The sequence below is a fragment of the Geotrypetes seraphini genome, chromosome 1, assembly GCF_902459505.1.
Source record: "Geotrypetes seraphini chromosome 1, aGeoSer1.1, whole genome shotgun sequence".
Taxonomy (NCBI): Eukaryota; Metazoa; Chordata; class Amphibia; order Gymnophiona; family Dermophiidae; genus Geotrypetes; species Geotrypetes seraphini.
The window spans coordinates 393,793,608-393,808,578 of record NC_047084.1 but is presented as its reverse complement, the minus strand read 5'-3'; the positions used below and the strand labels follow the sequence as shown (position 1 = coordinate 393,808,578).

Sequence of the window (14,971 nt, the reverse complement as noted above, 5' to 3'; positions counted from 1 at the left end):
CTCACTCAACAGATGAGCCGGCTGCATCGGGAAGGGTACTAAGGCTCTGATTAGCCTAAGGCCCCCTCCTATGGGGAGTCCGGGCCAATCAGAGCCTCATGCCCCTCCCAAGTGCATCACAAGATGCACCGGAGAGGGGAATTCCTATTTTACACAACACAGTAGCAGGTGAGAGGAGGGTGTCCACATCCCTCCGGCTCATCTGTTGAGGGAGGGGGGGGGGGTCACTACTAAATGGGTGAGCAGTCGGGTCGCAGTGGGTAGTTTAGTGCAGCAGGAGAGAGTGGGCATCTCCAGCTGCAGAGGGGTGTGTGTGGTGGCTGTGATTTTAGGGAAGGGATGTTGTGAATCAGCGGACAGAATGAGCATCTCCTGCTGCATCACAACAGGGCTTTGTAGCAGTCTCTTAACACTGACCGGCATCTCTAGACCAGCCGCTTTTTTTGACACCAAAAGTCAACGACGTTTTTTGAAAATGGCTCAGCATTTTTTTAAGAATCCACCGGAGGGAACATTTCAGTGTTGAAGAGCCTATTTGCATGTCAGTGTCGGAGACTGCTAGAAACCTCGCTAAAGACAGAGATAATCCCTTTTGATAATCTGTCGCTAAACTGCCCATTCTCCTGCCGCCAAACATCCCTACGGCTAGCCATCTAAGTAACGTCCCACCCCCACATACCACTGGCAGCAGGAGAGATGCCCACCCCTTCTCGCCGCCAAGTGACGCACCCAACACTCCCTCGCAGCGAGAGAGATACCCACTCCCTCTTGCTGCAAAGCAACCCCCACCCCATGCCTCATACGAATCTTGGAGAGAGCGGGAGCCAGAAGGCCTTGAGCATGCGCAGATGCTCAAGGCCCAGCCCAGTAGCAAGAGCAGGATCTTCAGGCATTGGCACTTCCTGTGAGTTTGTGCTGCATGCCGATGCCGGTTCGGGGAGGGGGCTCGCGTGTGGAGGGAGCGATGCCGATTCTCGGGGGAGGGAGGGGGCTCACAAATCTAGTCAACACTCGGTTTGCGAGGCACGATTTGCTTGAGTGTTTTGCTCGTCTTGCAAAACGTTCGCAAACCGCGTTACTCGCAAACTGTAGAAAATGAGAGGTCAGAATTGAAGACCACTCCAAGGTTGTGAGCAGAGGAGACTGGAACAATGACAGTATTATTTACAGAGATGGAGAAGTAGAAGGCTTAGGAGGAAAGAGGAGCACCTTAGTCTTGGACATATTTAGTTTCAGATGACAGCAGGACATTTGCATGGCATTATGAAGACTGATAGAAAACTTGGTAAGCCATTTTGATAATCTGCCACTAAAATACTTGCATGCTGAACCGGTTTAGCATGCATGTTAAAGGCAGATTTTAGTTTTGCGAATCCACCCCATAGTATATTAAAAATGTATAGTGATAAGTCTGTTTATTGCCATCATTGTAGCGAAATATAGAGTTCATAGTCAAATGCACGCAAGACAACAGGGCATGGACAACTGAGCGCAAAGACAATTCAGAGCAAATCATTTTCAGTAACAAGCACGAGCGGGACAACTGAGCGCAAGACGTCTGAGCGCATGATTATACATACAATTAATATCAGACATCACATGATACATAATATTAATATCATAAATGACCCTTCTCACGCTTTTACTATGCGGGACAACTGAGTGCAAGAAGGGTGCAAGAATGACGAAACTTTGATCCACGCATGTGCGCTAAGTGTTCCGTGATAACCAACAAAACTTTAATTTGAACAAGTTCCCTCAGAGTTTTATGGTTATACCCTTGGTTTTCTTGCGATTGTATAGTGCGCAACTTATATAGCTTTCAAAAGTAGCGACATAAAAATATACAATCCATGTGCGCGTGAACCGAAAATTATAAACATACCTGGAAATGAAGAAATCTGAAATGTGGAAGTTATGTTGCTCTCACCAGAGGCGAGTAAAATCCGCGCAAGACAAATATCCGTTATAGAGCAAGTTCTAGCAAAACCAGAGCTTTACCTATAACAGGCAGGCAGCGAAAGGAAGGCGGGCTGTTCTGAGCACATATATAAAGAGGAAACGTAACCATAGTAACGAAAATACATTCATGTGACATATTCAAAACACAAAGAGGCAAGGGAACCATCCATACTGATAACGTGGTGGTGACATATTCAAAACACAAAGAGGCAAGGGAACCATCCATACTGATAACGTGGTGACGTGATCACGTGTTGACGTGCTGAACGTGCGCATGCCCTTCCTTCGCCATGCGTTATTTTGAGGCGTGCTGAATTGTTGTTGCACTGAGTTATCCCTGCGCTCAATTGTCTTGCGCTGATTTGTCTTGGTGTTTTTGACTGCGCTTTTGTCTTGTGCGCATTTGACCTGTCACCAAATATAGTGGCTATTTCAGAGCAAGCACAATGTGAGAAATTTTCTTTCAGGTCTCAAATGGTGTACTGTATAAGGATTAGTTGCTGTGGTAGTTAGTGGTGCCCTGTCTCCCCCGCTTCCCCCAAATAGAAAAAAAACATAATACCTTTTAGTCGGCTTTATAAGGTAGTTGATAGTTTGGAGTGAATAGAAGTGATGCTCACTCTTACCTTCAGGTAAGCCATCATTCAAAATAAGAACATAAGAATTGCCGCTGCTGGGTCAGACCAGTGGTCCATCATGCCCAGCAGTATGCTCACGCGGTGGCCCTCTGGTCAAAGACCAGTGCCCTGACTGAGATTATCCCTATCAGGGTACGTCCTTGTTCACCAGGAACTTGTCTAACTTTGTCTTGAATCCCTGAAGGGTGTTTTCCCCTATGACAGACTCCGGATGAGCATTCCAGTTTTCCACCACTCTCTGGGTGAAGAAGAACTTACTTATGTTCGTACGGAATCTATACCCTTTCAATTTTAGAGAGTGCCCTCTCGTTCTCCCTACCTTGGAGAGGGTGAACAACCTGTCTTTTTCTACAATGCCTGATGCCTACACTACCAACGATTGCTTTAATTTGGGGATTGGATGGTTGGGAGGGAGGATGAAGGGGATTGCTACATTTATTTATTTACTTAGTTTTATATTACGTCCTTCCAGGAGAGCCCAGAACAGGTTACAAGTTTACATACATATTAATGTGTATTTATACAAGGTGATGGCAAACATGGCATGGCAGGACATTGTCTGATTGAGATGGCAAAACATGGTTAACAAAGCGTGGTAAAACATAACATGACAAACATGGTATGGTGAAATAGTATGATGCGCATTGTATGACAAAACATAGCATGTAAAACAGGGTGCCCACAAAAACACTCCTTAATTTTTAAATGATTACAAAACCAAAATTTATTGGAATATTCTTTCACCTTTGAGGCTACAGTTCATTATCTCATAAAGTTTCAAATGTATCTGTTGATGACATACACTTGATGTGCTCCCCACCTGTTACTTGACAAGCATCGATGCAATAATCGAGCTCAGACCAGACTTTCCAAAGCATATCTGGTGTGATCACGTTCATAGCTTCAGTGGTACGTTCCTGCAGATCATCCATAGTTGTGGGTAGTGTACACTCTGTCTTTCATGTACCCCCAAAAGGAAAAAGTCACAAACAGTAATGTCTGGTAGTACTGCCTGATTCAGGAAAAAAATATCGATTCGATTTTCCTGCCCAATTGGGTGTTTTTTTCAAACATTCTGGTGGGTTTATTTTATACCGATCAACGAAATAAGGAAAATTCAAGATTGTCCAATATCGATTCAAAATACAAAATGATTGAGAACAAAACTGATATCAAGTGGAATTATAAGCTAGACCTCAAACACCCAAGGCACTACTTAACATCTTTTTTCGTTCCCTTACTGGGGTGGTATTCTCATCATTGGTCTTAGCAAAGTGACTTGTGCAAAGAGATTTTTTCATCAATTAATTGTAAACAGGCTCTATATGGTTAATAAAGTGCTGTAAAGGAAAGGCACTTATCTTTAATGTCCTAGGGCCTGTGTGTCTGTATTTCTATCTCTCTCTCGTTGGCCGCTGTCTTTCTGTCTTTCTGTCTCTTTCTCTCTCCTTGGCCGCTGTCTGTGTGTGTGTCTGTCTCTTTCTCTCTCTCTCTCCTTAAGCATGTCCTCGAACATATGCACTGAGACCAAAGGTAGATGGGTCGGAGGTGCAGCAGTGCGCTCCTTCGGGGGCGACCTCGAGGAAGAGTATTCCCTACATGATGTCTCGAAGACCCCGACGAGGTGGCGCTAACATGAGACTCCGAGGTAGGCTTCTTCGCTGGCATGCCTGAGGAGGGAAGAGGAGATTTACCCGAAGCCAGAGTAGCAGGAGGTGCTGAGGGTGTCGAGGCCGACCTCGAGGCCAGTCCCGCAGGATCCATGGGGCCAAAGAGTTGGAGAATCTTGGCCACCCGTCTACGAAGAGCCCGCGGTTGTAAAGTCGCTCAACGGGGACACGACTCAGCGCAGTGCTCTGCACCCAGGCACTCCACACACCAACGATGAGGATCAGTGATGGACATAACCCGGTTGCACTTAGTGCAGTTTTTAAATCTGGAACGAGGCCGGGACATAAGAAAAAAGAGAGCCGCTGCCCGCGAGGCCAGGCAGCCAAAGGAAGACTGGGGACCCGGTCAAAAATATGCGAACTGAAAAAAATGAAAATGAAAGACGCGAGCACAGCGACTCAAAAGAAACCAAATAAGCCGCAGTGCAAGAGGGACAATGAGATCACGCAAAGCAAGAGAGCAGTGCTTCTTGCTCCGCGAAGAACTGAGGACACGCTGAGGAGACGCATGCCCTAGGCAGGGCGGGAGGGGCACGCGCGCATGTGCGGGCCAATCGCAAGCCTGAAGGTCTTCGAGCAGGTCTGCTTGCGAAAACGTCCACTAGAGGGCTCCGTCGGTGACGTCACCCACATGTAGAGAATATCTGCCTGCTGTCCCTGGATAACATCTGTTACGGTAAGTAACTGTGCTTTCTCTCTCCTTGGCCGCTGTCTGTGTGTCTGTCTGTCTTTCTCTTTGGCCACTGTCTGAGTGTCTTTCTCTTTATCTCGTTGGCCTCTTTCTGTCTCTCTCTCTCTCTCTCTCCTTGGCTGCTGTCTGTGTGTCTGTCTGTCTTTTTGTCTCTTTCTCTCATTGGCCTCTTTCTGTCTCTCTCTCCTTGGCCGCTGTCTGTCTATCTTTCTGTCTCTTTCTCTCTCCTTGGCCGCTGTCTGTCTTTTTGTCTCTCTTTCTCTCTCCTTGGCCGCTGTCTGTCTCTCTGTCTCTCTTTCTCTATCCTGCGCCCTGCTCCCCTTCCTTTGGCCGCCCCCCCAGCCCACCCCACCCTCTCTCTGCGGCAGCTCCTTCAGCGCCATGGCAGCGAATAAACAAATCCTCATTCTCGACCTGCCCAATGAACTCAAATTCAGAAGTAAGGGGTAGTTCGCCGCCAGGTGGGCAGAGAGCGTGGCTCCTGCGAGCTGCAACGGTTCTCTGACCCAGAGGGGAGAGTGGAGGCAGAGGAGAAGGCTGTGCGACCAGGGAGCTGCAGTGGTTGTGGCCTTCCCTCCCCTAACTCTGTAGCTCGGTCGCTGCCACCTCCTTCTCTCCCCAATGTCAGCACAGAATGTATGCACACGCAGCACCCTTTAACATTCTGCCAGCCATGGAGCTACGGATCACGCAGGTAAGAGTGCACATGTGTGCTTAGGGTTTTATTATTAGTGAAAGTTTTGATTTTGTAACCATTTAAAATCAAAGAGTGTTTTTGTGGGCACCCTGTATTACAAACATGGCGAACATAGCATAGCAACTATATTATTATATATGCAACATAGCATGGCAAACATAGTATATATATATATATATATATATCAGCATAGTATGGTAAATATTACATGGCAAACAGTGTTATATAGAAACATAGCATGGCAAACATAGTATATATATCTATTAGCATAGTATGGTAAATATTACATGGCAAACAGTGTTATATAGAAACATAGCATGGCAAACATAGTATATATATATATATATATATATAGTATGGTAAATATTACATGGCAAACAGTGTTATATAGAAACATAGCAAGACAAACGTGTGTGTGTGTATATATATATATATATATATATATATATATATATATATATCTAAGCATAGTATGGTAAATACTAGTGTTTAAGCCCGTTAGATTAACGGGTGCTAGATGACCGCCTCTCCTGCTTTTGAACCGGGGCAGAGCCGGGGCGGGAGGGAGTGACGGTGAGAGAGCAATTTCAAAGCCTCGGAAGCGACGGCTCCTTGACCAATCCGTGCTTACAACGTCCCCACACTCGCAGTCTGGCTGGCTCCCCCACCAAAGCCCTTCGCAGTGGCAGCCCCTCCCGCATCCGTCCCCGCATCCCAAGCCTCTCCGAAGGCCGGCTCCCACGAAAATGGTACCCCTCTGTCCAAAGCCGCCGCGGCAGCCTCCCTCAAAACACATTTTAAATCTGACATATTGTAATCACAAAACAGAAAATAAAATTATTTTTCTTACCTTTTGTTGTCTGGTCATTATTCATATCATGTAGGGGTCCTAGGCTATGGTTGGCTTTTGATAACTTGCTTGCCAGGGCCCCTTCTTTCTTCTTCCCTCCCTCCATCCCTGCAGCTAACTCCCCCCTGTGGTCTGAGACAGGAGGGAGCAGTTAGGAGAGGGTCTGAGGGCAAAGAGGGGCTCAACAGCACACAACCACCTTCCCTTCTCTCCCTCCATCAGGTGTTCCAGTGGTCTGAGACAGGAGGGAGCAGTTAGGAGAGGGTCTGAGGGCAAAGAGGGGCTCAACTGCGCCCAACCACCTTTCCTTCCCTCCCTCCATCAGGTGCAGTGAATCCAGCAATGTTAAAAGGAGCCGCGTCGAAATCGGAGGCCTGCCACTGCCGTAGCACGTTCCCCTCTGCCTTGGTCCCACCCCTTCTCTGACATATGGGACCGCGGCAGAGGGAACGTGTTACGGTGGCGGCAGGGCTCCAATTTCAAAGCAGCTGCTTTTAACATAGACGGAGCTGAACTGACGTGATGGAGGAAGGGAAGGAACGGTGGGGCAAATTTCTGCAACGGCAGGAATTGTTTGGCGGGCCAAGCACCGGTTTCTTTAGGCAGCCCCGATTGTTTACTTGGATTCAATGTGAGCCGGGTGAGGAAGGCCGCCGCAGCCTCGCGGCTAGGTAGGGGGACAACAATGGCGCTTATGCTCAAGCCCCCGCCGCAGCTCATCTCTCGATCCTGGTGCGGTTCGAGCATAGCATCAGCAAAGTATGGTAAATATTACATGGCACTAAAATTCTTAGAATAGGCTGTCATACAAGGCTGTAAATACTATCATATATAATATAGAGACGAACCAGGAATCTCAAGCGCTCACCATCAGAAGCCCAAAAATATTGTCAAGGCTGGTGACTTATTTAGTGAGCTATCATTGGCCCAGTTATGTTCTCTATAATTGTAAGTATAATTATTAATATTTTTGGGCTTCTGATGGTGAGCGCTTGAGATTCCTGGTTCGTCTCTATATTATATATGATAGTATTTACAGCCTTGTATGACAGCCTATTCTAAGGATTTTAGTGAGATCCACAACTTTTGGAAAGTGGTATTTAAAATATTACATGGCAAACAGTGTTATATAGAAACATAGCATGGCAAACGTGTGTGTATATATATATATATATATATATATATATCAGCAAAGTATGGTAAATATTACATGGCAAACAGTGTTATATAGAAACAGCATGGCAAACGTGTGTGTATATATATCTATCTATCAGCATAGTATGGTAAATATTACATGGCAAAAACAGTGTTATATAGAAACATAGCATGGCAAACGTGTGTGTGTGTGTATATATATATATATATATATATCTATCTATCAGCATAGTATGGTAAATATTACATGGCAAACAGTGTTATATAGAAACATAGCATGGCAAACGTATGTGTATATATATCTATCTATCAGCATAGTATGGTAAATATTACATGGCAAACAGTGTTATATAGAAACATAGCATGGCAAACGTATGTGTATATATATCTATCTATCAGCATAGTATGGTAAATATTACATGGCAAACAGTGTTATATAGAAACATAGCATGGCAAACGTATGTGTATATATATCTATCTATCAGCATAGTATGGTAAATATTACATGGCAAACAGTGTTCAGTGTTCTCCCCAGCGCTTTTCAGCCGGGTGCTCCGACCAGCAAATTTAGATTCCCGCCCAGCTGTCATCTGCCGAATTCTGCTGCCACCACTGCTTTTCGCGCAGCGTGAAGAGCCGCCGAAAGACTCCCGCCAGACTTAAAACAAAACCCAGCAAGCAACTCGAACCCGACTTCCCTCCGAAACCGGAAGTTACGTCGGGGGGGGGGGGTAGGGAAGAGACACCGGCACGGGCCATTAGAGCCCCGGAGCATGCAGGAGATAGGCCAGCCACGGAGGGAAGCTTACTTGCTCTTGCTTACTTCAGGCATTTCTCGCTGCCGGATCCTGCCTTTCTGTTTCCGCAAAGGCAGGACCCGGCAACGAGAAAGGCCCGAAGTAAGCAAGAGCAGCAAGTTGTAAGCTTCCCTCTGTCGCTGACCTTTGGGAGATAGGTCAGCGACGAAGGGAAACTTGCAACTTGCCTTTGTCTGTAGCGAATCTGCCGGGTGTGTGAGACGGGGTGGGGGGGGAGTGAATGGGAGGAGAAATGCTGCTGTACCCAATTAGAGGGGAGTGTGAAGAGAAATGCTGATAATACTGCTGTACCCAATGGGGGGAGGGAGGAAGAGTCATGCTGCTGCACCCAATTAGGGGAGAGGGTGAAGAGAAATGCTGCTTCTGCTGTACCCAATGGGGGGAGGGGGAAGAGAAATGCTGCTGCACCCAATTGGGGAGAGAGAAGGAAGGAGAGAGAAGGAAGATCAGGAAAAGGAGGAAAGATATGCAAAGACCATGGGAGGGAGGGAAAGAAGATACCATACCATGGAGTGGAAGAGAGAGATGTCAGGGCATATGGGGGGGGGAAGCAGGGCCGGATTAAAGGATAGGCCCAGTAGGCACAGGCCTAGGGCCCAAAATGGTCAGGGGGGCCCTCCAGTATTGTGCTTTGGGGCCTTACCCTTGCTGGATTCGCTGGCAGCAGCAGCCTCATCATCATCCCGGGCGCCCCCCCAACCCGATCCGACCCTCCTTTACCTCCTTCCCTCATCAGTGACGTGCCAGAGGGAATTATGGCAGGAGAAAGCCCTGAAGCAGCCTGCTTAGAGTAGAGAAGTGCTGTTTAGAGGGAGGGAGAGATAGGAAGGTTGTGGGGGGGAGGGGGGGAGTAGCAGTCTGCCCAGGGTGCTCGGCCTGGTGTCATGAACTTCTTTGGCTAGCAACAGCATTTACAATTCACTGCTGTTGCCAGCTTCAGGCCTTCCTCTCTGCCGGGTCCTGCCTACTTCTGTTTCCATGAAGGCAGGACCTGACAGAGAAGAAGGCCCGAAGCTGGCAACAGCAGTGAATTGTGAATGCTGTTGCCTGAAGAAATTCATGACGCCAGGCCTTGGGTGACAGAAGGAGGAAAGGGAGCAGAGGGGGGAGAGACTTGCTGCACCCAACTGGAGGGAGAAAGAAGATGAGGGAGGGAATGAAACGAGATGCTAGGGATTGGAGGGAAGGGAGGGAGGAAGAGATGCCAGGGCATGGAGGGAAGAAGGAAAGTATGCCAGACCAAGGGGAAAGGAAGGAGGAGATGTCGGAGCATGGAGGGGGAGGGAGAGATGGAAGAAAAGGAAAGGAGTGAGATGCCAGAAAATCAGGGAAGGGAAGATACCAGACTGTGGGGTGCAAAGGAAACAAAGGAGAAGAGAGAGATACCAGAGCATAGGGGACGGGGTGGTGACAGAGAGAGAAAAATGGAAAGATGGCAGAGCAGAAATCAATCATGTACAAAGGAGAAGAGAAGGGGCACAGGATAGACAGTTTATTTAAGGAGCATAAAAAGAGGGAAGATGCCATATGGAACGGGGAGAGGGCAGAGTGGATGGAAGGGGCTGATGCTGCATGGAAGACAGAGCGGACAGATGCTAGCTAGAAAGAAGAGTGAAGACAAGATGATTAAAGCAGAAACGACAAAAGGTAGAAAAAAATTTTTTTGTTGCTTTACGTAGAATCAAGTAGTATTGTATCTATTGATTAAAGTTTATAAATAGGAAATGGAAATGAGGCAGTTTTTTGGGGACTAAACCCCTTTCCTCAGGTCAGAACAGGATACCATAACAGCAGGGGTGCCCAAATGATCGCGCGCGATCGACCAGTAGATCGCAAAGGCAATGTGAGTCAATCACATTGCCTTGGCAATCTTTTTCTTCCTGCCTCCCTTAGCCAGGCCAGGCGCGTACAAGTGCCGGACTCACAAGACTTCACCTCTGACGTCAGAGAGGAAGTTCTGGGCCAGCCAATCGCTGCCTGGCTGGCCTGGAACTTCCTCTCTGACGTTAGAATTGACATCAGAGGTGAAGTCTTGTGAGTCCGGCGTTTGTACAATCCTGGCCTGGCTCGTGGAAGCAGGGAGAAATTAGCATGGTGGCTTAGGGGGTAGGGATAGAATTGGGGAAGTGGAGAAATTGGCGCAATGGCTTGGGGGGGCAGGGGGAGAGAGACAGAAAGAAAAGGGGAGGGGCAGAAGAAGGAAGTGCAAACAGAGACTCATGAAATCACCAGACAAAAAGGTAGGAAAAATGATTTTATTTTCAGTTTAGTGATCAAAATGTGTCTGTTTTGAGAATTTATATCTGCTGTCTATATTTTGCACTTTGGCCCCCTTATACTAAACCGCAATAGCGGTTTTTATCGCAGGGAGCCTATGAACATCAAGAGTAGCGCAGGGCATTCAGTGCATCTCCCTGCTCTAAAAACCGCTATTGCGATTTAGTAAAAAGGGAGGGGGTATATTTGTCTATTTTTGTGTAGTTGTTCCTGAGGTGACATTGCATAGAATCATCTGCCTTGACCTCTTTGAAAACCCGCGGAATATAAATGATAATTAACATTTTCTCTGCGTACAGTGTGCTCTTATGTTTTTTAAAAAATTTTATTGTTGGTAGATCATTTTGACTTGGTCATTTTAAAAGTAGCTCGCAAGCCCAAAAAGTGTGGGCACCCTTGCTGTAGAGCCATTTCTTGTATGACTGGGCTATATTTATCTTTTTTTTTTTTAGCTGTTTAAATTCATGCAGAAATAAATGGCTAGATTGAACCTAATGACTTCATTAACGCCTTTCCCTTTTTTAACCTCTATACCATTTGAAAGAGGGCAAATACTTCTTATATTTAGTAAAAATATTCTGGCACAAGTGTCAAACCTTAAAAAAGGAAGTCATATTGAGCATTGGAAAATAATAATAATTAACTAATAAAAATAGTACACATTTAGGGCTCCTTTTACTAAGTTACGATAGTGGTTTTAGTGTGCGCTTAACGCGCGGAGGAATTGCCACGCGCGCTAGATGCTAATGCCAGCATTGAGCTGGCGTTAGTTTTCCCACATAGCGCAGGGGTTTGCGTGCGCTAAAAATGCTAGCGCACCTTAGTAAAAGAGGGGGTTAATTTTCCCCACCAAATTTCCCCATCCCGCCCCACCCGGCTACTTTTTCATGCCACCAGGCTGGAAAAAATTTCTGGGGAGAACACTGGACTAATCACAAACTAAAAATAGAACTATGTAGACAAAAGTTAAACTGAACCAAAAAAATAGACTCTGCATACAATGCAACACCACAGAAACAGTGACACGTCCTCTAATGCTGTGTAAAACATAAAGACAGTTGATGTAAATTTGAAAAAACTGCTACATAACAATCACAAGACTTGATATGGAAGACTGTTATTCATGCTGTTCTGCTGATCTGGCCTTAGAATCATACCAAATCAAGCAAAGCATACCTACTACATGATGATTTAATTTACACTAGCCTTTGAACAAGTCATTTAGGTAAACAGGTGGTGTGGTCAATTTAAAAACAAAGCGAACATATTTGATCTTTAAAAAAAAAAGAAAAGAAAAGGAGAGTTGCAAGACAAAATGCATTAACCCAAAAAACAGTAAAAGAATGCATTAACAAAAAATTGTTACTTTGAGTGCTGCTTGTTATAGGGTATACCAGGGGTGCCCACACTTTTTGGGCTTGTGAGCTACTTTTAAAATGACCAAGTCAAAATGATCTACCAACAATAAAAATTTAAACACAAAGCACACTGTATGCAGAGAAAATGTTAATTATTATTTATATTCCGCGGGTTTTCAAAGAGGTCAAGGCAGCTGACTTTATGCAATGTCACCTCAGTAACAACTATACAAAAAATAGACAAATATACCCCCTCCCTTTTTACTAAACCGAGATAGCGTTTTTTAGCGCAGGGAGCTGCGCTGAATGCCCTGTGCTGCTCTCGATGCTCATAGGCTCCCTGCGCTAAAAACCGGACACATTTTGATCAATAAATTGAAAATAAAATCGTTTCAAGTTTATTCATGTATTTGATTGAACGCTTATCCTAAGATACTAAGTGTTGTACAATAATAATTAAAAACTTTTACAAACATACAAAAAATCAGACAATTTTTACGTACTTAGTTATTAAAACCACACGTTAAGAACTACAATATTTTTCCTACCTTTGTTGTCTGGTGATTTCATGAGTCTCTGGTTGCACTTTCTTCTTCTGACTGTGCATCCAATATGTCTTCCCTTCTTTCAGCCTCCTATATGTTGCTTCTCCTCAAGACCTCATTCCCTCCCCCAACTTTTTCTTCCTCTCTCCCTGCCCTCCTCCGTCTTTCTTTCTGTCTCCCTGCCCCCCCCTTTATTTCTGTATGTCTGTCTTTCTCTCTCCATGCCCCCTTTCTGTCTGCCACCCTGTCTTTCTCTCTCCATGCCCCCTTTCCGTCTGTCTGCTTCCCTGTCTTTCTCTCTCCATGCCCCCTTTCCGTCTGTCTGCCTCCCTGTCTTTCTCTCTCCATGCCCCCTTTCCGTCTGTCTGCCTCCCTGTCTTTCTCTCTCCATGCCTCCTTTCCGTCTGTCTGCCTCCCTGTCTTTCTCTCTCCATGCCCCCTTTCCGTCTGTCTGCCTCCCTGTCTTTCTCTCTCCATGCCTCCTTTCTTTCTGTCTGTCTCCGTGTCTTTCTCTCTCCATGCCTCCTTTCTTTCTATTGCCCTGTCTTTCTCTTTCCATGCCCCCTTTCTTTCTGTCTTCCTTTCTGTCTTTCTTTCTTTCTCCTTGTCTTTCTCTCTCCATGCCCCCTTTCTGTATATCTCCCTGCTCTCCCCCAGACTGCCGCCCCATCAGTGAACAGGCCGCCTCCACAGCCGTTGCCATCAGGGAACAGGCCGCCGCCGTAAAGAGGACACTGAAGCGCTGGGCCAACCAACCTTCCCCACCCGACGTCAATTCTAATGTTGGAGAGGAAGTTCCAGGCAAGCCAATTGCTGCCTGGCTGGCCCGGAACTTCCTCTCCAACATCAGAATTGACATCAAGTGAGGAATGTTTGTCGGCCCGCGCTTCAGCATCCTCTTTACAGGGTCAGGAAGCAGGTAGAACGGAAGACAACACGAGTCTATCACGGAGCCCGAGATGGGCTCTGCGATCTTCTCATGTTGCCTTTGCGATCTACTGATCGATTGCGAGCGACCTTTTGGGCACCCCTGGGGTATACGATCACTCAGCTGTAATCCTAATACAGTAAGACAAGATACCAACTCTCCTCCGCCTCAACACTAGAATTCACCACTTTGTTCATGTACAAGCCAAGAAAATAGGTTGACAGACAGAGACAATACTTATGTCAATGAAAGAGCAACTGTACTAGGCACCATTTGCAGTTTTCTTCATGAAAGTAAAAAGAGCCACTGGGCAGTTCAACGGGTAGAACTATAGTACAAGAATAAGCTTTTAAAGGAAAATATAATGCTCCCTCAAATCAGATATGATTTAGCAGAAACTCAGACACAATGTAACACCTCCATTCAACTTTAATAGCAATATTATCATTTTGTTTTACAATAATTCACATTATCAGAGGCAGAAAAAAGTTCACCTTTCTCAATCTTCTTCTTCCCCTTTGCATTATCCCTCTTTTCTCTGATAAAGTAATGTGGCTGCTATCAGCTCGATAAACATAATTAAGAACCAATACAAAGTAAATACTATATAACAACTTCTTGAACATAGTACAGTATAGTGCTTACCACAGGCCAAAAGTGGATTGGGTGTTCACTGCCGAAAACTAACGAACCCATGTATTGTTAACCCAATAAGAAACGTGTTGGGTTTCTTTCCTTTTTTAGGGGGGGTGGTGAGGGAGAGATTTTCCAAATGTGAACATAAATTCCTCCAAAGGCTATTCCTTGTTTATAGAGCTTGTCACACATCGAAGCCCCTTCTCCGGGAGGGGGTGGAGGGGGTAGATGGGCTTCTTTTGCATTGTTATCTTTTCCCTCCAGTTGTATTTCATGCTCACCTACTGCTTCCACTGCGCGGGCCATCTCACTCAGCTGCGTGGGCCCCATAAGTAACAGTAGCAGCCACCCGACTTTACCCAGCAACATCGTGACCCCGCACTACTCTACAGCAACACCACGTGCAACCATCCGCCGAGCATTAAATCCAACATGCTCCAGCGCCACCATCCACCGATTGGTCAGCTCGACAAGATACCTAATCCCTTCTCCGGGAGGGATGGGGGGGGGGTTTGTGGACGGGCTTCTTTTGCATTGTTACCCTTTCCCTCCAGTTGTGTTTCGTGTTCACCTCCTGCCTCCGCTGCGCGGGCCCCACAAGTAACAGCAGCAGCCACCCGACTTTACCCAGCGACATCTCGACCCTGTGCTACTCTACAGCAACACAACCTGCAACCATCCTCTGAGCACCTAAATCCAGCACGCTCCAGCGCCACCCTCCACCAATTGGTCAGCCCGACAAGATA

At 46.2% G+C, this 14,971-nt stretch overlaps 1 protein-coding gene across 1 annotated transcript in view; it reads left to right on the top strand.

The window, feature by feature from the left end:
- The window catches only part of SHB (SH2 domain containing adaptor protein B), a 175,082-nt gene that overhangs the window by 1,736 nt on the left and 158,375 nt on the right, over positions 1 to 14,971 (top strand). The gene's annotated exons all lie outside the window — the stretch shown is intronic.